The sequence below is a fragment of the Dipodomys merriami genome, unplaced genomic scaffold, assembly GCF_024711535.1.
Source record: "Dipodomys merriami isolate MVZ:Mamm:240054 unplaced genomic scaffold, mDipMer1.0.p SCAF_8, whole genome shotgun sequence".
In the NCBI taxonomy this organism is placed as follows: domain Eukaryota; kingdom Metazoa; phylum Chordata; class Mammalia; order Rodentia; family Heteromyidae; genus Dipodomys; species Dipodomys merriami.
The window spans coordinates 57,509,627-57,536,170 of record NW_027206401.1 but is presented as its reverse complement, the minus strand read 5'-3'; the positions used below and the strand labels follow the sequence as shown (position 1 = coordinate 57,536,170).

Genomic DNA, 26,544 nt, shown 5'->3' with positions numbered 1-26,544 from the left:
AATTAAAAGATAAATAGATACATTGTGCAATTTACACTGCATGTGGTATATAATATAGGGAACATTGTTTTTCTCAACTAATCTGTGAAACTTAATCTCCCTGTTTCACAGGTAATAAATATTTGTGTTGCTGAGCATCTTCGTTGAGATGTATGTACGTTGTTTTTTTTCTCCTAAGTTTTTGGCCGTTATGTCTTCAAATGCTGCTTCTCTTCCAATCTCTTTTTTCTGCTCCTAACCTTTGAAGGTGAGGTTCATACTGATGGATAATCCATTCTGCTTGTTCTGTTATCTTTTTCCTCTCAGTGCCTCGACTGGATCTTTCTGATGGATTTCATTCATTCCCTCTTCAGGACCCAGCGGATTAATCCCATCCGGTAAGTTGTGACTTCTGAAGTTAGTGCAATAGACACAGCACTTTGCTGTAGTTGCTTTCTGTGTGTAAAACAATGTGTAGAAAAGTCTTGCGGAGGGTACAAAGGAGGTGATTTGCCCCCAGATGGTATTTACCCTTTGCTCTATTACACAGAGAGGGGCCTTTAACAAAGAAGTTTTATTATTTGGGTTTAGCAGAGAAGCAGATCAGGAGGTGCCTGACATTGAAGGGTGTCAGGGGGAAAAAGCAGGTTGTGAGGAAGCATCCAGGATCCAGGTCAGTCAAGAGCAGAAGGAGAGGTAGTGGCTTTAATAGGACCCTGTCCAGTTTCTGATTCCCATGAAAGGCAGTGGGCTAGGCTGGGTCCACAGGCCCGGGATTGAGCAACATCAGCAGCCTGTACACAGAAGCTGCTCCTACTTGGGCTTGCACAGACAGGAGAATTGCAGTGAGCTCTGTTACCTGAGGTCTCAGAACTCTTGTAAAGTGGGGAATGGAAGCCTCTTGAGCCGACAGAACAGGCTAAGCAACGTGTAAACCAACCCTTGGCTTCTTTTCCTTGGCTTTAGCAATTCATTCAGAGAGCATGGAGCATACTTGGGCATGACCATCCCATCGAGTAAAACTGATCATAGAATTAATAATAGCTAATACTGCCAACATGTCCTGACACATTTCAGACACTGGTCTGGGCCACTGGTCAGCATGTTTTCTCTTAAAAGGTCCTAGAGAAAACTTCTTAGACTAAGAGGTCATATTGAAGGTCTTATCTAGATAGTATCTCAATATGTAACCATTTTACATTAACTCACTTTAAAAATGTAGAAGAAAAAGTTTGTAGCTGATAGATTATTGGAGGGCAACAAAAAACAAAAAACAAAATCAGCCTCTGACTCCCTGCCCCAGCCCCCGGGGTCAGTCAACAGGGACTCGAAGAGGAACTGACCTGAATGAGAGACAAACCAAAGTTGAGGAAGGAGACCAAGACAGGGTTCTGATCAAGGTCTGTTTATTGAATTTACAAGCAGGCTTATAGACTATAAATGAACGAGGAAGTGGTTGCAACATATTGGAAACACAGTTTTTTTACAAAATACAGAATGCAGGTGGGTGGGGTAAGTAAAAGATCAGTATCTATCTTTATGATAAATCTAAACCACAGGGAGGTCTGTTACAAAATTCCTTAATCCGATGAGCTGACAATTGGCTTTGTGGTTAAGCACTGTAGCAAACAATAGCTTTAGGGAAAGTTTTACAGTGGTCTCCGGCAAGTCCCCCTTCTTTTATTTATTTTAGAGAAGGGTCCTAAAAACAAATTGAGGCATTAATCTGAGAGGGGAGACAGAGGCACCAATCCTTCTGAGCAAACAATGGGATGTATGGTAGGATGTATGGTAAGGGGAACGATCCTGTGGAGAGAATCTCGTCCCAGACCTTTATACATCTCCTGTCGGTTTTTTGAAGGAGGGGATAGTGAGCGACACTTAACCCCTATGCTATGGGGCGTATCTCTCGAGGGGTCCTGTGTGCTAGCTTTACTAGCCCCTCTGCACTGGTTGTGCACCTCTTAAGCAGATGCCTTCACCCCAAGGGTGCGCGCCATACAGGACTGAGGCGCAGTTCCCGAAGGAGACCCTCTCTCAAGGGGCTCAACTAGGCCTTGGTCTGCAAGGTCTAGCCCGTGGTAATGAACCTGTATAGGTTTTGATGCTAGGGAATCAATCCGTTGCTGAATAAAACCAGTAAGCCTATTAAAGGCCCATAGGCCAAAAGCCAACAAAATTAGGGTGCCAACTAAAGGTCCGAGTAGGGATGGGAGTAAAGTCGTGAACCAAGGGGAGGTGCAAAACCAGTTTTTGTACCAGCTTTCCTCTTGTTCTGCTTTTTTCTCTTCTCTAACCCTTCCCTAACTTTGGCCATGCGGTCTCTAACGACCCCTGTGCGGTCAGTATAGAAACAGCATTCTTCCTTTAAAGCAGCGCATAGTCCCCCCCCCCCATTGTAAAAACAGGAGGTCTAGTCCTCTTCTATTTTGGAGCACTATTTCTGACAAAGAGGCTAGTGAGCTTTCTAAGGCAGATATTCCTTTTTCTAAGTTTTATATGTCCTCATCTATTGTAGACCGGAGTTCAGAGTAATGTTCATTAGAGAGGACCAGGGAGGCTACTCCGGTTCCTGCTCCAGCGATGCCTAATCCCAGTAAGACAGCAAGGGTTACAGCAGTAGCAGGTTCTCTTTTCCGTCAAGGTAAGGCTCTTATGTCGGTCTCCCAAAGTCCTGTAAATTGATCTTGAGAATAGTAAGTTAACCGTGGCACGACGTGCAGAATATGGGTTCTGGTAAAATTAAAGAGGTATACACACAGGAGGTAAGGCCATCTCTGCAGGCCCACCATGTATCATTTGAGGGGAGTAGATATTTGTGAGTTGAAGTAAAAGAATAGGTCTGAATACATAAAGGTTTATATCCTGGGGGGATAGAACTGCCATTACTGAAAATTCAAAGTCCAAGTCCCGTAACTTGGGCTATTGTCATTTTGTTGAAAGGTCATTGGGTCCAGCGACATTGGGCGGGGTCGTCAACCTCATAAATGTCGCCAAGTACAGCTATACCCTCATAGAATGGAGGGGAGGAATGATTGCAGAGCAAGCAAGATTCTACTAATTGTGGATTGCTATTGTTAATAGTAAGAAAGGTTTGATTAATAAGGGATAAAATAAGATTTTTGGTGTTAAGAGGTTTAAAAAAGGAGTCAGGCCTGTCTATAATAGAGGGAGCTGAAGGTTTGGGTTCAGATTTTAGGGTTGGTTCTATTTTGGGCAGTGGGATGAGTGCATTGGGTCCTACAGATTCACCCATGGGTCATTATTTGCTGATCCTGCTTTTAAGCACTTTAATCGTTTAATCTTTACCACCACCTGCAGAGTAAGTACCATTGTATTCTATGTTGGAGCTGGGGTATAGCTCAATGGTAGAGCACCCCCTAGCATGTTCTAGACCCTGAGTTTGATCCCTATCAACACATACACTAATAACAGTAATAATGATATTAATGATAATCACAAAGAAATGAAAAGATTGTGATTCCCTGAGAAGCATAACTTTTCTGCACTGCTGGCGATGAAACCCAATGCACTAAGCCAGTGCTCTACCACTGAGCTACATCCTAGGCTCAAGGTTAGACTTTCGAAGAAAACAAGGCCACATAAAAGGAAGGGTAAAGCAGCTCCTATTCCCTTTAGGGCTGGGCGGTAGAAATTGTGCAAGACAAGAAAGCCTTTTACTTAGGAGCTCAGAGTGCAGATAACAATACAACTTTCAGATGCTTGGATGGTACTTCCTACTTCCTGCTGCATTTAACCTGATGATTAGTACAGGGCCACCACGGAAGCTGAACAGACCCAGCGGTTTGTCTTTAGACCTGGCTGATAACATCACCTGATAACATCAGCCCAGTACTAGGAAAAACTGATGACACACACTTTTGCATGAGAGAAATTAAGCTTGATCATCTTCAAAAGGAAACGTCAGAGGACAAAAAGAAAAGAAATAAAATCCACACCCAAACCTGTCTTGGGATTCCCAAGCCTCTGACAACAATGCCCTTTCTGTCTGACATCCTGACTAGAGTAGATGCTTTTTTCTGGCTACTGGTGCAATGATTCTCCAAAATAGGTTTCATCTTCCCTGTGTCTTTAATCAACAGCAGAATCAAGTAGACAAAGCTTTGTTATGTGGATCATTAAATCAGATAGCCACTGCCTAGGTAATCATTACCCTGGGCACAATCCTTAAACATTAAGGACAAGGAAAATTCAAGTATTTTGATCACCTTTTTATTTAGCAAAAGCAATCAAGGAAGGTTCTGGTCAAATTACAGAGAATATTCTGGGCATAGTGACCAAGTACATATAGTATGTGAGGATTTCAAATTCTCAAACATTTCAGATTAATCAAGAGCTAAGATGACTTAAACACTTCCTCTAGGCAAGAAGCAGCATCACGCAATTCCTATGGATGTAGTTTCCTCCCAAGATATAAGCATGATGCTGACAATTCACAGATGTTGGAAGCTAAATGTATATATTAATCACAGGAAGCTGCCAGTTTTAAGTCCAAAATGATTGAATCTTGGTGATTCTTTGTATTCTAAATAGTATAGAAGCTTTTACTATATGGGATAGCTGCCATATTGTTGCTAAAAATTAACTTGTCAGAAGACGCCTTTGCTTCTCAATGGATAAATATCCATTGAGAGCCCTACATATCTGGAAACCCACATATCTAGACCATATCTAGAAGCCTTCTTGCTTCTCCCTCGTTAGTTCAGTGACTTCCCAGAGGGCAGGTGGCATTTCCCCCTGTGAGCTTAAACAGCTGCTTGCTGCTGAGTGGAAGGGCTGAGCTGCAGCTGGTGAAGAAGGTCTTCAACCTTCTCGAAAAGTCCCCTTAGGAGCCACAGTGCGGCCATAGCCATGTGGCTTCTGAAGAACCAGGCTCAAGATCCACCGGTGAGAAATCTCAGCCTCCAGGATTACGGTGCATTTGTATGGAGAATGACAGCATGGGCAACTAATGACCTGAGATTCTGCTTGCAAAGGGTTTGCTCCAACCACCTGAACCGGGAATGCATCCTACTGCAAAGTAACAGACGCTTCTTCCATGCTGGTAGAGAATACGAATTTAAGTGAGATTTTGTTTTTAATGCACATGACAGAACGACAAATTACTACAAGAGCTGCAACCTAACATAGAGTTATAGTAGCAGAAGGTAGAATGGCCTTGCAGGGCGGTGGGGGGTGGGGGGGGGAGGAAGTAAGCTTAGGAAAATGTTGGTCAAAGGACAAAATTTCAGTTAGGAAAAATGAGCTCAAGATCTATCTATTGCATGGGCTGGGAAGGTGGCTCAGTGTAGAGTGCTTGCCTTGCCTACACGAAGCCCTGAGTTCGGATTCCTCAGCACCACATAAGCAGAAAAAGCCGGAAGTGGTGCTGTGACTCACGTGGTAGAGCGCTAGACTTGAGCTGAAGAGTTGAGGGACAGTGTCCAGGTCCAGAGTTACAAGCCCCACTACCGACAAAAATAAAATCTATTGCATGGCATGGTGATAGTTATTAATAACAGTTGTTGTACCTTAAAAATCAGCAACACAAGTTGTATGTTCTCATACTTCTTACCAGTACTGAGGCTTGAACTCAGGCCCTTGGCACTTTCCCATAGCTTTTATACTCTAAGCTGGTGGCATTCTACTACTTGAGCCATAGCTCCACTTCTGGCCTTTTGGTGAATAATTGGCAATGAGTCTCTTGGACTTTTCTTCTCTAGGCTGACTTTGAACCCTGGTCTTCAGAGCTAAGCCTCCAGAGTAGCTAGGAGTAGAGGGGTGAGCCCCCGGTGCCCAGCTGAAGTTATTTGAATCCCTTTCACAATAAGCAGTTTGGGCATACCCACCCTGTTCCAGGTCTCATGGGTCTCCAGGGTGCCACCTTCTTCTTTCCACAGTGCTTCGGTAAAGGTTAGAGCCCCAGGTCCCCACCCCCAGGAGGCGCCAAGGTCCTACACTGGTCTTGTGACATGATTTGGAGACCCTGCCTTCTTGTTTCTCTTTTCTCTCTTGGATGAACCCCTCCTTGGGTGCATGTGAAGCAGAGCTGAGATGCAGCTCCATCTCTCCCATAACTGTGCTCTCCTCGTCTTTGTAGTTTTACTGTCCATTAGGCCCTTCCCTCCATGCAGGGCTATTCAAGGGCCCAAGGGGCAGAGCTGGGGGGAAGGTCACAGGAGTGTGCTGGCCCGTTCTCATAGGTCACAGGCCAGCCCAGAACTTCCTCCCAAGGGGGAGGGCTTGTCCCCTCATGTCATGGTGGGCAGCCTTAGCTGAGAAGAACTGCCTGTCTCAAGGCTGACTTCCTTGAAGGAACAGCCCCCATTCCCATAACAAGCACATGGGAATACACAGAGCTGGTTCTTTCCTCTCTGCTCAAGGAAACTGCGGGAGCCATCCAGCTCTGGAGACCCCATGAGCCACGCCTGTAACCCTAGACTCTCAGGAGGCTGAGGTCGGAGGATCGAGATTAGAAGCAAAGCCAAGGGTAGAGGTGTGGCTCATACTGTAGAATGTCAGGCTTGAGGGGAAAAGAGAGAAAGCTCAAGGACAGTGCAAATGCCCTGAGTTCAAGCCCCAGGAAAGGTAAAAGAAAACAAAATATTAAAAAGATAGCCAAGGGCTGGGAAGGTGGCTCAGTGGTAGAGTGCTTGCCTTGCATGCTTGAGGCCCTGGGTTCGATTTCTCAGCACCACATAAGCAAAAAAAAAAAAAAAAGCCGGAAGTGGCGCTGTGGCTCAAGTGGTAGAGCGCTAGCCTTGAGCTGAAGAGCTGAGGGACAGCGCCCAGACCCAGAGTTCAGGCACACTACCGGACCCCCCCAAAAAATAAAATAAAATAAAAAAGTAAAAAATAAATAAAAAGATAGCCAAATCTGGCACCTGAGCTATAGTTGGATAGCCCTTGTTCTGTAGCTACTTTTGTAAATTAAGTCAACCCTGAGCAACGGAATAACTGAATATGAGGTTATGCCACATGATGGTTACTTCTGAAGGTAAAATTGTTTGCACTGAAGTCATCATTGGGCAAATCAATAATGCCATTGCCATTGTCAATCAATCATTGCCAATTACCAAAGCCATTCACATACATTTAAACGCGTCCGTTTAAATGCAGTATTTCTTTTTCTTGAAACTTCATTTCAACGTTGCTTTGGTTGTTTGAAGGCCAAATATCCTTGACACATGCAAATGTCACCTGACAAAGAGAAATATTATGATGAAACATTAGTAGTGGTAGTAAGGGCAGAAGGTTGGAGTTGTAATTGGAGCGATGGTTTTCTCACATTGAGTTTCACACAATCTTAAAGCCATCTTCAGAAAGAAGGCTAAGAACAGGCTCACTTGGAACGTGCTATGGAAAACGAGCTACGTGACATTGGACCACTGAACCCATTCAACTTGTGGCCTTTTATCTACTCAGTGGCCACAGAGACCTCAGGATGCTGTCCATCTAAACTGGGAAACTGGACACTTCACCTCTGGACACATCATGAGTAATGTCACATGGAGGGCTGAGTATTTAACTATGTGTGCTTGTCAGTAAGTGAATGAGTGAGAAACTTGGGGGAAAAATACCCAGCTGAAACACTCCTCTGATTTTATTGTTTGCCCCCTGCTCACACTTCAGTGATTTAAAGATTTTTTGTTTGTTTGTTTGGAGGGAGGTTTTTTGGTGCTAGTACTAGGGCTTGAACTCAAGGCCTTGTGTTCTTGGTTGGCTGTTTGTTTTTCCACTCAAGGATGATACTTTGCACTTGAGTCAAACCTCCCTTCTGGCTTTTTGCTGGTTAACTAGAGATAAAAAAAATCCCATGGCCTCTTCTACCTGAGCTGGCCTGGAACTACAATCTTTGGATGTCAGCTTCCTAAGCAGCTTGGATAACAGGCATGATTCATGCGCAGCCAGCTAAAGTTTATTCTTCATTGTGCCTTTGCCATTAATATCTAAGTTAACATTTTCCTTGAAAATAGTCTGCCAGTTTTAGTTTTATATTACCAAAGCTGATTCTCTTCCACAGAACGCAGGAGTCGCATCCTAAATCAGAATTTAGGATCACATTTCGAATCAGACTCTAAATGAGAATGAAATGTCCTAGAGAGAAAGATCCAGAATAGGCGTGCATGATACAATAACTCACGCCTTCCTATTTTCCCTTCTCTCCTGTGGCAATGGTCTGTTAGAGGGTTTACTCTTAATCTTTTACTGACACCTGAAGGAAAGTCAGTGAGGATAGATGCTGGGATGCTTCTAAGCATACATACGATCAGTCAGAAGCTTAAAATAACTTTGGGAAGCCATCACTGTAAAGACTATGGTTATGCTGAAAATAACACAATACAATTTGAAGGGGTTGCATGACTGTGGTTGAAGCCAAGTTCTTGCTTTATTGCAGGCTTACAGGCAGAGCTCAGTACCCAGTCAACCTTTGTGAAGGGTTTCTCACAGGCCTGCTCCAAAGAGCTTGTGGGATTTCCCATTCTAAATCTCCTCGGAAGCTCTTCTTCCTGGAGTATTTCATCTGACATCTCCATTGGAGCCAAAAAGATGGACTGTCTCAAACCCAGAAAGAATACATCACGTGAGAGTTTTTCTTAAAACGATGCCTATGTTTCTTTTCCACCTGGCTCAGCAGCTGCCCACAGAAGCTGAGGCTCACAGCTGGTGGAATTCCGAGGTGAGCAGCTCCCATGAAGGCTGTGGTCACTGAGAAAATTTCACTCCAGCCTGTGTAGCTGGGACATCAGCTCACAACCAAGCAGTGCTCCATAGCCCTTCAACCTAAAGTTTAACACAGAAGTATTATACCAAAAATTAAACTAAACCCTTGTAGAAGGCCACCTTATTATTATTTAGAATTCTGATTGATTAGTAAAAAATCAATTATGATTGGTTACTGAGCCTTTGAGTCTGCTCTTTTACACTGAGAATTTCAAACATGAGTTGAGAAATCATTATTTAGGTAAAAGAAGACCTGATTTGAAATAGTGGTGTTGCACATACAATCTAATTCATAGAGTCAAGATACAAAAAGAAATGTGCTTGAGACGGGGGTTGAGGTAGACGAATGGTGAGAGGAAGGAGGGAGAATGCATCAGGATTCTCAATGGACTCATGTGAACATGGAGCCTGCTGGCTTGAGGGGAGGGGTGGGTTGGGAGAGGCGGGGGAGAAAGATGGGAGGGGTGACATTGAAGAGGCATTGTACCCGCATGTGTTGAATTGTAACTTCTTTGTGCATTGCTTGACCATAATAAAAAAAATGTAAATAAAAAGGAAATGTGAAGCGTATGAGAGATTAAGGGCACAGTCACTGTGTGGCTGATCATCCGGGAGATGTGTTTTGCTTGCTATGGGAGATGCTGCTGTTCAGAGCCCTTCCTCATTAATGGAGAAGTATGCACGGGCTGGTGGCTCATGCCTGTAATCCTAGCTACTCAGGAGGCTGAGATCTGAGTATTTTGGTTCAAAACCAGCCTGGGCAGGAAAGTCCATGAGACTCTTATCTCAAATAAACCACCAGAAAGCTGGAAATGGTGCTGTGCCTCAAGTGGTAGAGTGCTTGGCTTGAGCTGAAGAGCTGAGGGACAATGCCCAGGCTCAGAGTTCAAGGCCTACGACAGGAAAATTTATGGCCATAGTTACACAAAGCCATTATTAAGTCCTGTAATCAGTTTCATTGATCTATATATGTCCTGCCCTCAGCCAATATATAGTACACTGCCGTGGCTACTCTAAGACATAAATCTTAAAGTAGGCATTATGATTCTTCTAATTCTAGTCTCTCTTTTTAGATATTTTAGTTTCTTTACATTTTCATATAAATTTTACATGATGCTTATAAATAGCTACAATAGCTTATTGGGTTTACTGATTATTTGAAGTGTTACTTTTTCCATTCTTTTATCTTTATTCTTTTTCAGTTTAAAATTCTCCAAGAAGAAAAGGCCTTTAATAATGTTTAGGCTGATTCCAACATTCATTCCACCATAGAGCAAAGGCAATCTCTTTAGAATTGATTCTGTGAGGCTAAATGACTAGATTGGTTATTCGAGATGTTGATTAGCATCCTTGGCCTCTAATTCTTTGTTCTATAGGACTTTTAGTTTGACATTTTGTGACACCTACTGGATTTTCCGTTACCAACATTCTCTCACTTATTTGAAGTGATTGTTTAGGATTTTGTGGCTATGTGCTAGAGGGAGCATGGTCAAGTACATAGTCACTTTAGAAATGTTAAATGTTGGGCTGGGAAGGTGGCTCAGTGGTAGAGCACTTGCCTTGCATGCATGAGGCCCTGGGTTCAATTCCTCAGCACCACATAAGAAAAAAGAAAAAAGCCGGAAGTGGCGCTGTGGCTCAAGTGGTAGAGTGCTAGCCTTGAGCTGAAGAGCTGAGGGACAGTGCCCAGGCCCAGAGTTCAGGCCCCACGACCGGACAAAAAAAAAAAAAAAGAAATGTTAAATGTTAAATGTGCAGGTTTCGGGGCTGGGAAGGTGGCTCAGTGGTAGAGCGCTTGCCTTGCATGCATGAGGCCCTGGGTTCGATTCCTCAGCACCACATAAGCAAAAAGAAAAAAGCCAGAAGTGGCGCTGTGGCTCAAGTGGTAGAGTGCTAGTCTTGAGCTGAAGAGCTGAGGGACAGCACCCAGGCCCAGAGCTCAGGCCCCACGACCGGACCCAAAAAGAAAAAAAAAAAAATGTGCAGGTTTCTCTGTAGCCCTGGGCCTGCAATGCCAACTTAGTAGTTAATTTGTTTAGTATCTCTGTGCTTCAGTTTCCTTATGTGTGACTTACTATGAGAATAAAGGAATCTATACCCCCCCAAAAAAAGAAGTATGCATAGGCTAAATACATGCATGCATGCGCACACACACACATAAAGATGTCCAGGAGACATGACAGGGGTTGGCAGATGGAAACAAACTCCTCCCCTTCCACCCTCTCTACTCTTTTTTACTGTTTGCAGCCACTGAGACCGCTTACAGTCACAAGGAACAAACACTGAGCTGATAGAGGCCGGGACACAGTGTAACTGCCCAGCCCTGGACTGCTCCCTCTGGATTCTTTTCTGAGAAAGTAATGTCCTAGGTAAAGTTTTGGCAGTGTCATCTGACATGAGAGATGGGTGGAATCTATAGCAGGTGGACTCACATCTACGGGTGAGGGGCTGGAGACCCTGCTCAAACTTAACTGAGCAGCATCAGAGCTGACACATAGGAGCCACAATGCAAGCTTTCATAAGTTTCCAAGGAGCCAATTGTATTTACACTATTTTTTTTGTCTCTTCTCATTACCACTGCTTCCTCAAAGGACACCTAGAGCATAAAATATTTTCCTGTAATTCAGAACTTTGAGAAGTTCTTAAAACGAAATCTTACTGGGCACTGGTAGCTCATGTCTATAACCTTAGCTACTCAGGAGGGAGAGCTTTGAAGAGGGCTGGTTCAAAGCCAGCCTGGGCAGACAAATTCAAGACTTATCTCCAATTAACCAGCAAAAGGCCCTAAGTATAGGTGTGCCTTAAGTGGTAAAGTGTCATGTCAGAGTTGAGAAGAAAAAGCTAAGGAAGAGCACGAGGCCCTTACTTCAAACCCCAGTATTAGCAACAAAAGAAAAGTGAAGAGGAGAAGAGAAGAGGAAAAGAGGGGAAAGGAAGGGAGAGGAGAAGAAAGAGGAGGAAAATGATAGGAGGGGAATGGGAGGAGAGGAAGAGAGAGGAATAGAGGAGAGAGGGGAGAAGAAAAAGACAGGAGAAGGGAGGAGGAGGGAGAGAAGAAGGGAGGAGAGGTGTTTTATGGTATTCGAGAAAGCAAACATGTATGAAGAATGCAGTCAGCAACAAAATAAGAACTTTTATCATGGTGCTATGCATGCCACGAGTGCAGAGCTGTAAGTAGGCATTGCATCCTAGGCTTTAAGAGATCCACATTGGCCTGCTGCGGGTAGGAGAATGTGGTCAGTTGTGTAATCACTGCCTGTGATGATCTGAGAGGATGAGAAAAGGTACTTAGCTTGTATCCAGAAGACCAGCAGAATGCTGCTGTCTGTGCAATCACAGAAAAGTCCTTCAAACAGACCCTCAGCATCCTCAAGTAGAGCATGAGACTAGCAGCATGTTTACCATCTTTCAGGATTGTGATCGCCAGGAGGTAATAGTAAGAACACAAAAACAGTATAGTATTTGTAAGAATAATTACATATATAATATAAATAATATAAATAATAACTATTATATATATATATATATATATATACATATATAACTGAATGTTAAAACAAAGTACTGGAACCTGTTCCTGATTATGGCAAAGATCCCTAAATACCAGAGTCAACATAGCATGACAATGATGATTCCTCTGTTTGTTAGCTTTTCCCTCTGTGACCAAATACAGAGGAGAACAAACAAGGACGAAGGGTTAGTTTTGCTCACCATTACAGAGCTTGCTCCCTGACTCCGCGGCTGCATGGCCCCATGCCCAGGGCATGGCAGTACCAACACGAGGGAGACCCTGTTTCCCTCATGGTGGACAGGAAGCAGGGGGGAGGAAGTGCTTTAGACCAGGCATGACCTCACAAGGCCCAGTGACCATCTTCTTCCAGTTAGGCCCCAAATCCTAAAGTGCCCGGACCTCACAAAATAGCCAGGGGCTGAACACTTAGCCCAAAACCCCAGAGGACACAGCCCAATCATTCCCAAGCCTGTAACTCCAACCTACCCTTCTTCTCACTTCAGAACCTTGGCTGAAGAGTTCACAAGACCCAACTCAAAATGCCAAACACACAACTCAAAGCAATTCTACTTCTGTTTATTATTTTCCTTATGAATCATTTAACCATCCATTCCAAGAAACAACAACAAAAACAAACTTTATAGAGTTTCACAAACAGGAGACTTGGGAGGTATTCTACAGACACCTTCCTTCCATTAGCTCCTAAATCATGAGCACAAACAGGATTTGTATCACATCATCATTGCCTCAGTTCATTTCTTTCTTCTTCTAGCTGGTCTTCTAACTATTCTCTGTTGATTCTTTCTCTAGTTTTCTGTATGGCCAATCCACATGCTAACTTTCTAAACTTCAAATCCACTTGTGAAACTCTTGGAATTCTTCAGTGGTTTGTCATGGTTCTCCATACAAAATCAAAATCCTTTTGCAAAGTTCATAAGCCCTTCAAGACTGGCCCCTTCTTTTTCTCAGGATGTCTCACTTATTTCTCTACCTGTGCCCCCAATTTTAGATACACTGACTCACAGTTCCCCAGATGTTTAACCACCTCCCCATCTTTACCGACCCACGTGCCGTTTCTGGAATAGTATTAGAATTTAGGTTACTCTTACATATTTTCAAGGCTCAGGTTGAACACTAAGTATCCCAACAAACCAGCTCAGATCACTCCCAGGACAGACAGACAGACACACAGACACACAGACATGCACACACATACACACACACACACACACACACACACACACACACACACACACACACACACACACACACTCTTTATGCACACAACCTTCTATTTCCATGGCCATAGTCTTCCCTACCATTCTCCGCTTCTTCGCTATCTGCTTGCTTGGCCCGAGGAGCTCCCTGGGGGGCAAGTGCAGAGACTTCCCTTGTTTCCTCTCCAACAGCTCCCTCTGCCCCTGAAGAAGAGAAAGGGTTGATTCTGAGGCTAACTGGGTATGAAGAACTGAGAAGAACCATCCACAGAAAGAATTTTCTTTTGAATTGCTGTCCGGACAGGAAAAGGATCTCTTTAATTAAGCATGACCTTGAGGTTGGCCAGCAGATGGCTAAAAACAGGCTGACAGTTTACTAATAGGTCCTCTCGTTGGCCAATGACATTTGAAAGGAATGTTCATGCTTCCAGCCTGAAGAGCACCGTGGCGAGCACAGGGCTCCCTCTTCCTTCAAGGCACCGGAAGTCCATCCAGGAGCTTGTTCCCCATGCCCAGAACAGATTTTACACTTCAGGGAAGAGTGACAAGATCACCAGTCAGAAGAGTCAAAGTAAAAACAACCCCCCTGTGGTGTGTTCTTCAACCCCTTCCTCTTTGGTTGGGGGCGGGGGGAGGACCAGCTCCCAGCTCTGCAGGCCAACACAACACCTGTACTCCCGGGGAGCAGGGGCGGGGGGGGGGGGGGAGGACACCCTGTCCCTAGGGACAGAGCTTCAGAACCTCACAAAGCAGCAGCAACAGCTGGGGACCAAGCCTTGAACCCTTCTTTAGAAATCTATGCCTTGCTCAGCAAATAAATCTACTTGATTAGTATTTCCTCAGAAACAACGCGTGTCCTTGTTCACATTGTTGATATGTGATATCTGCAAGCACTTCAGAGAAATACCAGCCACTGTGCTGTCCTACCCACGTCAGACCTTGCTGTTGAGGAGCAAGGTCTCCATTCTGAGAGCCATTCTCTGTCCAGCCTTGACACACCTACCATTCTCTGTCCATTGACATACCCACCATCCATCTGCTCACGGGTCTGTGCTGCAACCAACCACAGAACCAGAATCTGTCAGGAAGTCTACACCAGCGCTCCTCTTCTAGCTCTGTAGAGTGGACAGATAACCTGCTCCATTATTAAAAAGATAGGCAGCAAGAAAAATGTTCTCAACTTAAGGGCTGCAGTGTGGGTTTTTTCCCCCTTCTTTCAACTATATTTCAGGCAAAGAATCGAGATTCTCACTTAGGTACACTTGTCCTTCAGTAAGCAACCTGTAACTTCCACCTCTTTATCGACATTTCGGAATATCATTTACAGCCTAAAATGTATAGCACTGGAAATGTTTCTGGATTTTCTTGTTCTAGATTTGTCTGTAGACATTCTTCTTTTTTTCTTTCTTCCTTCCTTCCTTCCTTTCCCATTTTATTTTGTGCTAATACCAGGGCTTGAATTCAGGACCTCCCATTCTCACTCAGCTTTCCTGCTGACAGGTGGCACTCTACCACTTGAGCCACACCTCCACTCTGACATTTTGCTGGTTTATTAAAGATGGACTTTTCTTCCCAGGCTGGATTCAAAACTCAATCCTCCAGGTCTCAGGCTCCTAAATAGCTAGAGTTACCGGTGTGAGCCACCTGAGACCAGTTTTTATTCATTCTTCTCCACACAGTGACTCTAGAAGAAGAAGGCAAAACTGAAGGAGGTCAATATTACTTGTCAAAAACATGTGATTTAAAAAAATTTTTATTTACAATACTTTGATTGGAAAACACTCATATTTGCTCCAGTTCTATCAGGAGTTTAAGAAATAAATCAATGATGATGAGAATGTGAAACCCTCTAAGGTACTAAATTGTTTTTGCTGTTTGTTCTCACTTTTTGAAATGTTTTTGCAATGGACAAAATATCCTAGGGTTGCTCTATATTATTAGGTTAAGCAAATATATTAGCAAATATATTAGGTTAAGCAAACAAAAATAGAATATCTGTAATTCAGTTAAATTGTGATTTCATTTTTTTTTGATGTCCGAGACCAGAACTTAAACTTGGTACCTACTTCATTCACTGGCTAAGCACTCTATCATCTGAGCCACAACTTGTAATGTCAACTAAACAATGAATACTTTTTCTAATAACACAAGCAAGCTTTGGGAAATACATGAAAGAAATATTCACTATTCATCTAAAATTCACATTTAACTATGCATCTTCCATTTTATTTGCAATCCTACACATGGTGACAGTTTAAAAAACAATACCATACAAATGTACAAAATACCAGTTACAGCCAGGCGCCGGTGGCTCATGCCTGTAATCCTAGCTACTCAGGAGGCTGAGATCTGAGGATCGTGGTTCAAAGCCACCCCAGGCAGGAAAGTCCGTGAGACTCTTATCTCCAATAAACCACTAGAAAACCGGAAGTAGCGCTGTGGCTTAAGCAGTAGAGCACTCGCCTTGAGCTGAAGAGCTGAGGGATAGCGTCCAAGCCCAGAGTTCAAGCCCCACAACCCACCAAAAAATAAAAATACCAGTACAGTCCTCTCCACAGGTGAGATTTCTGCTGAGTTTTATTTTCATAAAAATTTTCTGAAACCTCCAAAGTTCCTTATAGAACTTTTACATTGAAAAAAATAAAGCTAAAACAGTATCTCATTTCAAAAATGTGCTGCCAGGAACTGGTGCCCCATACCTGTAATCCTTGCTACACAAGAGGCTGAGCCCCAGAGGATCATGGTTCAAAGTTAGCCTGGGCAGAAAAATCTACAAGGCTCCATCTCCAGTCAACCTGCAAAATACCAGCCTAGAGGCTTTGGTTCAAATGATAGAGTGGTCAGAATAGTAAAGTTCTGATTTTGTTTGTTTTTATCATGAAAGTATGCTACTCAAAAAAACATTCATTTCAAATTTCCTAGCACATTATTCCTTTGTTGTTATGTTTGCACTTTCATCCAATAACTTTTCTCTAAATTCCTCTTCTTTATCCTATTTGTGATGAGTTAACAAAACAACTTCACATCCACATCTGCTCCCTTCACTCAGCATTACAGGCCATATAATACACTGAGGCCTTTAAATTCATGAGTATTTGAGTAAACTTTCTTTTTTATTAATGACAAAAAAATCAGTTACTTTTTTCTCCCATGACTGACGAAGTAGCATCAAAGAACTTGCATATTCTACTTAAGTCACAATTAGTCATCAAAGTTGTTAGAGTTCAATTCATTTTAAATTATGTTCACTTCTTGGAATGATTTTTTTTTTAATTTGGTGATCTCGGTGGTTTTATAAATAACCCAAAGAAATGACTCCTCAGAGTGGTTGGGATTTGTAATCAGTGTACGTGATTCATGACGATGATTAAAGGCTACAAAGAACTTAACATGATTAATATTAAATATATGTTGTGGTAATTCTCTGTTCCTTTGCAAAGCTAATTTTGCAGAGAGCTGCAGTGAATGAAAATGACAGGCGTCATCAGGGGAGGCAGCAATGGGGCTGGGGTGTGACTCAGTTGGTTGCCAATGAGCAAAAGCAGCAGGTACAGGTTTGAGTGCCCATCTTGGAGAAAGAAGGAAAGGGAAGGGAGAGGAGGGGAAGTGGGGAAGGAGGAGGAAGGAAGGAAGGAAGGAAGGAAGGAAGGAAGGAAGGAAGGAAGGAAGGAAGGAAGGAAGGAAGGAAGGAAGGGGAGAGGAAGCTATGGGCTCCACCTTCAAACTCCCATCACAGTTTCCTGACTCCTGACCAGAGGTTCTGTGTACAGCAGAGGTCAGCAGATTTGAAGTGAGTAGGTGGATCTGATGGGCACCTGACCCACAAGAAAGAAGCTGTCCTTCAAGTCCTCAAGTAACTTGATGTAAAACAAGTTCTTTTCTCACTGCCGACTATGAGTATAAACACAGTAGAGTGTTCACAAACAATAACCCACACTTTTCCTCCTCTACATACTTTTATAGCAGTCTTAACTTATGTTATTTTGTTAGCTAAAAACAGTCACTGAGATGCAGTAAGAACCACCTAGGAACATATAATTAATCATAACTATCCACTTCAAAATATCATGGAATTTTTCAATCTGGTTGTTATCATGAAACTGTGCAGAAAATGGAATTTGCTATTTTATTTATTATCCAATCTACTAAGAATAAGGAAAGTCAATGGGAGAAGGAGAAGAGGAGGAGGGTGTCTATAAAGACCACAGTTGGGAGCTAATTTGGCTGTTGAAAGTACGTACACAATCTTGGAAAAAGAATAATGCATATGGCTTACAAATATCTTAGGTGTCTAGGTTTTTTTAACTTCTCTATTATTAAATCTAGTCTTCAGAGAATATGAATCTAGTTGCCCAATCCTCAAATTGGTGTTTTGTTTGTTTGTTTGTTTTTAAGATAGCTGCCTCCAATCACCTCCTGTATCCCATTAAGGCATAGCTCTTTTTAGGAAAAAATAGCCCTTTCTAGCATATGTGGACAAGAAATTTACTACACACACACACACACACACACACACACACACACATGCACACCCATATACACACTGGAAGTCTGTGTTCTGAGAGAAAACATGAGACTGACCTCTTCATTTTTCTTTTCTGAACCCGGCTTATTTCCCTTAACACAATAATCTCTAGTTCTAGTCATTTTCCTACCAATGACATTACTTGATTTCTCTTTATTCCTGGATGGTGCTCCATCATATACATGAGCCACATTTCCTTGATCTGTTTATCAGTTGGAACATCTAGGCCAATTTCATGGTTTGGTCACTGCATGAGGAGGTGTACATTGACTGGTAGAGAGAGGTGTGGAATGAAGTCCATTGTGGGCATGCAAGGATGGCATGAGAGCTCTCGGGCAGGAATGTGAATGTCATGCCAGAGAAATCATCAGCATCATCAAGGTCAATTCCAATTAATGTTACTTGGCCAGCTAGAACCAGATACACTTCCATTGGGCGATCCAGTCCTCACCTCCATAAGAAGTCAATTTGTATTGTGAAAACCAGTCTTCTGGCTTTCGACGGAGACATTTTATTTTTGTTTTAGAAATTCCTAAAAATATTTATAGTTCGGCCACGCTAATTTAAAACACACAGTGGAAGCATGCTGTGTCTTAGGTTCCCTGGGCTACGGCTGCAGGTGGCTGCTGGTCTTCCAGCCAATGGGCAGGCCCGTGCTGTATGAAGCCATGCACTCTGTTCACCCAGACTGGTGCACAGATTAGATCGCACCTCCTGCTCATTAGCAAATGTCTAGCTGGGAAATACAATTGTTTCCTGACACATTTTCTTCCGATGAAGCCTAAAGTTCTGAGGCATTTAGCCTTCAGCAAGATCCTAAGCTTATCCCCAAATGAGGTAGTCATTTTTATTTTAATCCTGACCTAGAAAAAATATATTCCTATCTATTTCTTAATCTAGGAAAAGCTGAGTCTTATGCTTAAAAAAAAAAACAAAAAACACCTAAAATTTGATTAAACAAAGCAATTGGAAAAAGATTTCCTTTGTTCAGCTAAGAAAATTCAAATTTTGTCTGAAAGCCACAGGCCGCCCAGCTATTACGAGTCACCAGAAAGATATGAAAACAGACCAGATGTTCCTGCATCTTTTTCTGGCCCATCAGTAGAAGAAGTGGTTAATTATCTTCTTTAATTTCTAGGAACAATGCCAAAAGGTCCTCAAGCTTCCAGACAAGATGAACTTTATTAATTGTAGGCATACTGGATGTGTGTGTGTGTGTGTGTGTGTGTGTGTGTGTGTGTGTGTGTGTGTGTGCGCGTGCGCACACATGCAACAATCCTGGAGCTTGAACTCAGGGCCTGAGCACTGTCCCTGAGCCTCTTTGTGTTCAAGGCTAGCACTCTATCATTTGAGCCACAGTGCCACTTCCACCACTTTTGGTGCTTAATAGGACACAAGAGTCTCACAACTTGTCTGCATAGGCCAGCTTCAGGCTACCATCTTCACATCTCAGTCTCCTGAAAGGCTAGGGTGACATGAGCCACAGATGCCTGGCTAAACATTTTTATTTTACTAATTTAACAATGCTTCTTGTGAAAAACCTATTTAGTCAGAAATTAGAAAGGGCATGTGTGGAGAAATATACTTTTTTCCCCCTCCAAAATAGTGAAAAAGAAAATGGAAATATGTGTGTGTGTGGGGGGGGAGGGGACCAGTGATCATTAGGAAACAGGAACAAATGCCAATCACATTTACTCCGAACACTTCCTTAAGCAGATGATGGGTTTAATGCTGCATTTGATACACACGTCTCTTGATAAAAGCAAAGAAACAAAATTATAAAGTCATTGCGTCATCACCATAAAGCAATATGCAAATATGGCTTAAAATAAAGTTCTTAGGATCCTGGAGTATTTCATCCACACAGAAGCAATTACTTCATTGTCTCCTCCTCCTCCTCCTTTTTCCTCTTCCTCTCTCCTCCTCTTCTTCCTACTTCTCTTCTCCTTCTTCTTCCTCCTTCCTCCTCTACCCTTTTCCACCCTCCTCCTCCTCCTCCTCCTCCTCTTTTTCCTCCTCCTCCTCCTTTGCTGGTGCTAGGACTTGAATTAAGGACCTGAACCCTGTCCCTGAGGTTGTTTTTTGTTGTTGTTGTTGTTTCTCAAGGCTTTACCACTTGAGCCACAACTCCACTTTCAACTTTTTGGTGGTTAATTCAAGATCAGAGTCTCACAAACTTTGCTGCCTGGGCTGGCTTTGAACCTCAATCCTCCTGAGTGGCTAGGATCAGAGCCGCCCCTCATCGCTGGTGAAGTGAATACCTATTAAGTGCAATCTTGTGAATGTGACATTTAACCAAGAGGGAAGGGCGCCCTCCAGAAAGGAGCCACTGGGCTGAGACTGGACAGCCACATTCGCCCGCCCTGAGTCACACAAGGCCCAGTGCACTGAGATGATTCATCGTGTCCTTGAGAAAATAACGAGGAGCGAGTGTCTTGGGTTCTCAGGGAAACTCAGTCCCCCGGGGGGGGGGGGAGGGCAGAGTTCATTAGTCCTCATCGCAGTGAACGCCATCCTGCGTGAAGGGGATGAGGTGCTGGGGTGAGAAGTGCGTCCCAGGCGGAGTGAAGGCCGCAGGGCAGCTGTGTCCTCAGTTGGCAGCAGGAGAAGACATCTGCACTGAAGTCCCTCGGAGGAGGATGTGAAATGATTTCTCCAGGAGGCTGCACACAGCTGGCAGCAGATAAAACATTTGGAATCATTTTAGTTGAATGGTACCTAGAGGCAAGCGTTCCCTCGGTGAGGCTGGCTAAATCTAAACCAGGCTGGCCATCCCAGACGCTCTCATGAAACCTGCTTCTCATAGGATGTCTCCTTCTTGGAAATAGTATGTGATTCCCCTACCAAATGGAAGGGAATTTGAAGCAGGAAAGACACACACACACACACACACACACACACACACACACACACACACACGGTAGGAATGTATTGAGAGGAGGTGGGGTCCAGTGGCTGCTCCCAAGAGCACTCTGAGCGCTGACTCACTCATGGAAAACCCACAGGATCTGATTCCCTCAGCTGCCCCCGGGGAGACCAGGAACAGAACATGAGATATTATAAATATTCCCACAGAATCACAGCTTCAGTGGATTCAAAGGAAACCAGGTTTGTCCTGTCCTCCGTGCCAGTGTAAGGTGATATGCCCTTCATCGCCAAAACACAAAGCCAGGCACCTGTCATCCTAGCTTCTCAGGAGACTTGAGATCTGAGGATCATGGTTTAAAGCCAGCCAGGGCACAAAAGTCCGTGAGATTCTTTTCTCCAAATTAACTACCAGAAAACCAGAAGTGGAACAGTGGTTCAAAGTGGTAGAGCACTAGCCTTGAGCAGTAAAGCTCAGACAGCACCCAGGTCCTGAGTTCATGCCCCAGGACCAACCAAAAAATAAAAAAAAGGACACCATACATATGCCCAATACACACATCTCAAGATGTGATCATCTCACTGAGTCCATACTATGCTGTGCTTGAATATTAATGGAAGCCTTAAAACCTCCTACTATGTTATGATGCAATTTAAAAGCTGTCAATATCATGATATTGCCATCCGTAGGCCAAGCATGCATTCCAAAGCATTCAAAGACATTTAAAAGCCACGTTTAAGCAAATGTCAGGATGTTTCAGCTTGAAGCCCAAACATGAAAGCTCTTTGCAGTTGGTAACTGAGGGATGCACTCACAGGGATTACAGCTCACAGTGGCAAGAACACCCCATCTTTAACTTTTACCACATGCCTTGATTTTGCTGATGACAATGCTACCGCTTCCCATCGTTCTTCTTCACGCCTGGAGTTGGTTAGCCAAAGAATGGGCTGCTATTTCAAGGATACCAGGAAATATGCCCAGGATTCTACCCAATTTGTAACAGCGCTCATCAGTGTACACATGTGCAAGAAGCACTTAGCAAGCTTTGTGCAGTCTGAGTTGCCTCCCCAGATACCGCAGGGTGGCTCGGGAGAGGCATCTCAGGGTAGGTTCCCAGATGAAGACCAGACATCAGACACTAGGCCATCCCTGAGCCCTTACCAATAAAGCTGTGGTAAGAACTGAGAAGTCTCTGGCTGCTCCGCGTATCTTCATGGGCTATTCCATCAGATTGGGAACTCAAGACCTTGAGTTGGCTGAGCTGGCACTCTTACTACTTGAGCCCATCTTCCTGCTCTGTGTTTTGCTGGTTATTTTCTGATCCATCTGCTCCCAGCCTCTCAAGTAGCTAGGGTTTCAGGTTTGGAGCCACAGGCCCCTGGCCTTAACAGATTTGTTTAAGTCATGCATGTTAAATTGTACAAAGAGGTTTCATTGTGACTGCACATAAGGTACTCGAATCACATTCACCCCCTCTAGGACTTTTCATTAGCTTCCTTTATTCCATCCCATCAAGTGAAGACCCAGAAATAAAGCTGTAAGCATCTGAATGTTGGAGAAAAGAGCTTCCTCAGGAAACGGTGCTGGGAGAAGGGAATGTCCACATGCAGAGACCTGGAAGTAGAGCCCACCAGTTCCCCTGTATACGTATCAACTCAACGTGTGCCTAATAACCTCATCTAAAGCCTCAACGTTTGCAACAACTACCGGAAAATGTGGAAAAACCCTTGACAGTATAAGCATAGATATTTTTCGAATAGAACTTCAACTGTCAGGAAGTGCAAACATTGACAAACAGGATTGTATCCAAGGCAAAAGCTTCTACCCAGCAAAGGAAGCAACTGCCAGAACAGAGACAATCCACAGAACATCTGTATAAGCACTTCAGAATATATCTACAATACAGAAAAAACTCAAAAGCTTAATCACCAAAAGAATAATCCAATTAATGGGTCAATTGATTTTTACAAGAGGAACATTCTAGTAGAACACTCATAATACAATAAACTAGTATGTAAAACAGGCTATCTTGCATATTAGTATACAAGATCAGGCACCGATGACACTACCTATAATCCTAGCTACCCAGAAGGCTGAGATCTGAGGACTGTGGTTCAAAGTCAGCCAGAGCAGAAAAGTATGTGAGACTCCTATCTCCAATAAATCACCAAAAAGTCAGAAGTGGATCCATGGCTCAAGTAGTAGAGTGCCAGTCTTGAGTGAATTCAAAATCTCTTCCTCCTTCTCCAAAGGGGAAAGAAAGGACAGAGACCCTGAAACACACCACCCTTCAGTCAACCTCACCCTTGAAGAGACAGAATGGCTTTGGCCACCCTGTGTGGCTTCATTCCAGCTAACTATAGCCTTACATTTCTTAGTAAATTGGTATTTTAGTTCTATAAAAAGAAATCTAGTACTTTACAGTCATTTCTTAATGGGAAACATGTGCAGGAGATGTAATCGTAAAAGAAAGGAGGTAAGATTTAGGATTCCTTGGGGAAAGGAACGTGCTTATTTTCTCCGTGTGCCTGGACTCTTAACTGGATTTCCATTGTCTGCATCCACTGTCTTCTGTGAGCTCTGGTCTGCCCCAGTTCCAGAGATCTTTCAAGAACCTGTGCATTTTTTCTGCCTTGAACACTATAGGATTCGGTAATAAAGTCCCTCTGCCCAGCAGGTTCCTCTGCTCAGAGCCTCCCTGCTGGAGCCTCTCTTCTTCCTTAAGTCTGCCTGACCTCTGTGTTGCTCGTTCATGTCTTGTCTGTGACCTTGTTTTCAGGACTGGGGCCGAGACTTACCTGTTGTGCCCGGTAGGCTCTCTTTTAAGACTGGAATGAAGGGCCCTGTTGGAGAATGGATCCTGACGAGCAGGAGCATGCAACTTGCCTCCGATAATCCTTAGCACCTTACATTCTCTCTTGGAAAAACACTAGTGCTTTCAAGTAATCATAGCTGCACAAAAAGATGCTAAAATGGCAGAGCTCCCCTTAGCTTCCAATGTTTCCTTATTTTAATTAAAGCTTCTTTAATAGTCAACATATACATTTTGTGTGAACTTAGGGTTTTCTTTTCTCTAAGATAGATTTCCAAGAGCATGGTAAATGCATACTCAGTTTTCCAAGAAACTGTACAATTTCACATTTCCACCAGCAAAGTGGAGACTCAGTTTCTCTGTGTGTGATGGTTAATCTTGTCAGTTTGAATTACAAAATGCACAGGAGCTGGGTACCTGTGGCTCAAGCTACTCGGGAGGCTGATACCTGAGAGTCATGGTTTGAAGCCAGCCTGGGGAAGAAAGTCTGTGAGACTCTTAACTCCAATTAATCACCAAAAAGCCAGGAGTGGAGCTGTGACCCAAGTAATAGAGTTTTTAGAAAAAGCTCAGGAACAATGTGCATCCCCTGAGTTCAAGCCCTAAAACCATCATGAGAGACAGACAGACAGACAGACAGACAGACAGACAGACAGACAGACAGACAGACAGACAAAGGCATAAGAGTAGTATATCACACCACACCTCTGGGTTTTTCTGGGGACAATTTCCAGAGACAATTAGATCATGAGTGCGCTTTTAATTGGCTCCGGGCTGCTGGAAGCAGTGTGTGGTAAGGGATGTGGTCTTGGGTACCAGATGCTGCCTTGGCCTTCTGTTACGGGGTCCTCCTCCTTGCTCCCTCTGCCACGTTATCCCACCATACTCTGGGCCCAGAAGCAACAGAGCTGGTCTAGATGCACTGCCACCTCCGTAACCACGAGCTAAAATGTCTTTCCACCTTTGCAAAACGTTTTGTCAGGATGAGAAAAGCAACGCATACACCATGTCCTTGCCAACATTTGTGATTTTTTTTTTTCCATTTTAAACATTTAGTAGATGCTCTCATACTTTCCCTATAGACAGTCCTTCTACTTCAGCAGCCATGTTCTCTGCCTCATTTTTTCTTTTAATTTTTGGACAGGGTCTTGCATTTTTAATTGTTTTAAAAACCATTGTGCTTTAATATATTTCAGATGCAGTCTGTGGCTTCTTTCAATAAGTCTGTAGCACATTTTCAAATCTACTTTTTAGAGAACATTATGCATGATGCTTTTGATGTCCTATCTAGCTTTTCATGAGAGACACTAAGGATGTGTATTTGTCTGTGCTTGAATCTACATGAAAGAACTGGAAGGGCATCTAGCAGAAGAGTACGGACAGCACCTGCTGGAGCAGGAGGATCTGGGCTGGGGAAAGATGAATTTTCAACTTTTTATGTTTTTTTCATTTTTGAACTACAGGAATGCATTACTTTTAAAAGCAGAGCGTGGGTTTTGGAGGCAGATCAGAGTCTTAATACAAGCTTAGCATATTAGTTTTTGGACCTCAGGAAAGTTCAATTTCTCATCTGTAAAATTAAGTGTAAAAAATAGCTACCAGACTCACCCATTTCTCTATGAAAATTAAATGAAGTTGTGTGTGCAAAAGTACTCAATTTAATAGTGACTTATGAACCAAGGCAAAATGTATAACTTAGTATAAAATGTATAAATTTCGTCTGTTATAACACAGCTGTCTTTGGTGACATATCACTCAGCTTTTCCAGGCTTGTTCTGCTCAAGAATTATATTTGCTGCATCTGTAGTCTGTATACCATCACTTAATACTGCATTGATGTGTATTTTTTACTCTTACAATAAGCTATGGTCTTCATAAGAACTAGCAATATCTAGTACTCAGATTAGGAATTATGATTCCTAAGACACAAGCAAGAACCCCAAAACTTGAAGACATAAAGTGACTTTAATTCCAGAGTTTTTCTAAATCAAATGTCAGTCTGATGCAAAATAATCTCCCAGAGAATTTCATTCCATAGAGCTAGTGCTCAAAGAAAAGGTGTCATTGGTTAAATTCATTAATTACGCATTTATAAACAAAGCAGGCAGCCAAAGTCTTGCAGTGTTCATTAGCACAGTAGAGATTCCAAGGAGTCTTGTAAGGAGAAGTCTTTGTTTAGCAGCAATTAACCAGATTAATTTTACCAGTTATTTAAGCCAGTCAGCGCTCCTCTTGGCCAGTGTTCTCATTTTAGGGAGCCCTGAGCCCAGCACACATGTTGGCCAGTTGAAAACGCTGCTGTTGGTGTAAACCATCCACTCCTGACATGATTAGGACCCGGGGAGCGTTCACGGACTCGTCTGGTGCCTTTGCATGGCTTTAAGCGCATTACTAGTGAAGCTCAGAGCTCCTTAGGCAAACTTGGTGAAACTATAACCTGCATATTCATAAACTATAAGTACAATCTTTTTTCATCTTTCCCCCTTTTTAAAACAGAGCCTCACCCAGACACCTATCTAACCACAATCCATTTACAACAGGTTTCCCATCCTCCGTGGGATCACAGGCCTGCCCTGCGTCCATCGTGGAGATGGACTCTCAAAGGCCTGGAACCAGAGTCCTCCCAACCTCAGCCTCCTAAGTGGCTAGAAGTACGAGCACGAGTGTCTGCCTCAAAATACTCGTTATATTCCTGAGTTTCATTTTGATTCTGCTATCCTGCAAAGTTTTAAGATAACAAAATCCAAAATAAATGTTCCATATACTCCAAAGAAGACATTCCTTCCTTAAATCTCAGTCACGGGCCTTAATTCTAGCAATACTTTATCTCTAAATGGCTTTCAGAGAATTCTACACTATTCTTATACTATTTCCTACCCTTTGCAATTCAGTCCCTGAATCCTGCAGCCA

The 26,544-nt window shown here is 43.2% G+C and overlaps 1 long non-coding RNA gene across 1 annotated transcript; it reads left to right on the top strand.

Annotated features, from left to right (window-relative positions):
* The first annotated feature begins 306 nt into the window (after nucleotides 1-306).
* LOC138819047 (uncharacterized) lies at nucleotides 307-26,319 on the top strand. Its single transcript, XR_011369290.1, has 3 exons — nucleotides 307-377; nucleotides 2,498-2,623; nucleotides 26,175-26,319. It is a non-coding gene; the product is annotated as an uncharacterized lncRNA (long non-coding RNA).
* Nucleotides 26,320-26,544: the final 225 nt, after the last annotated feature.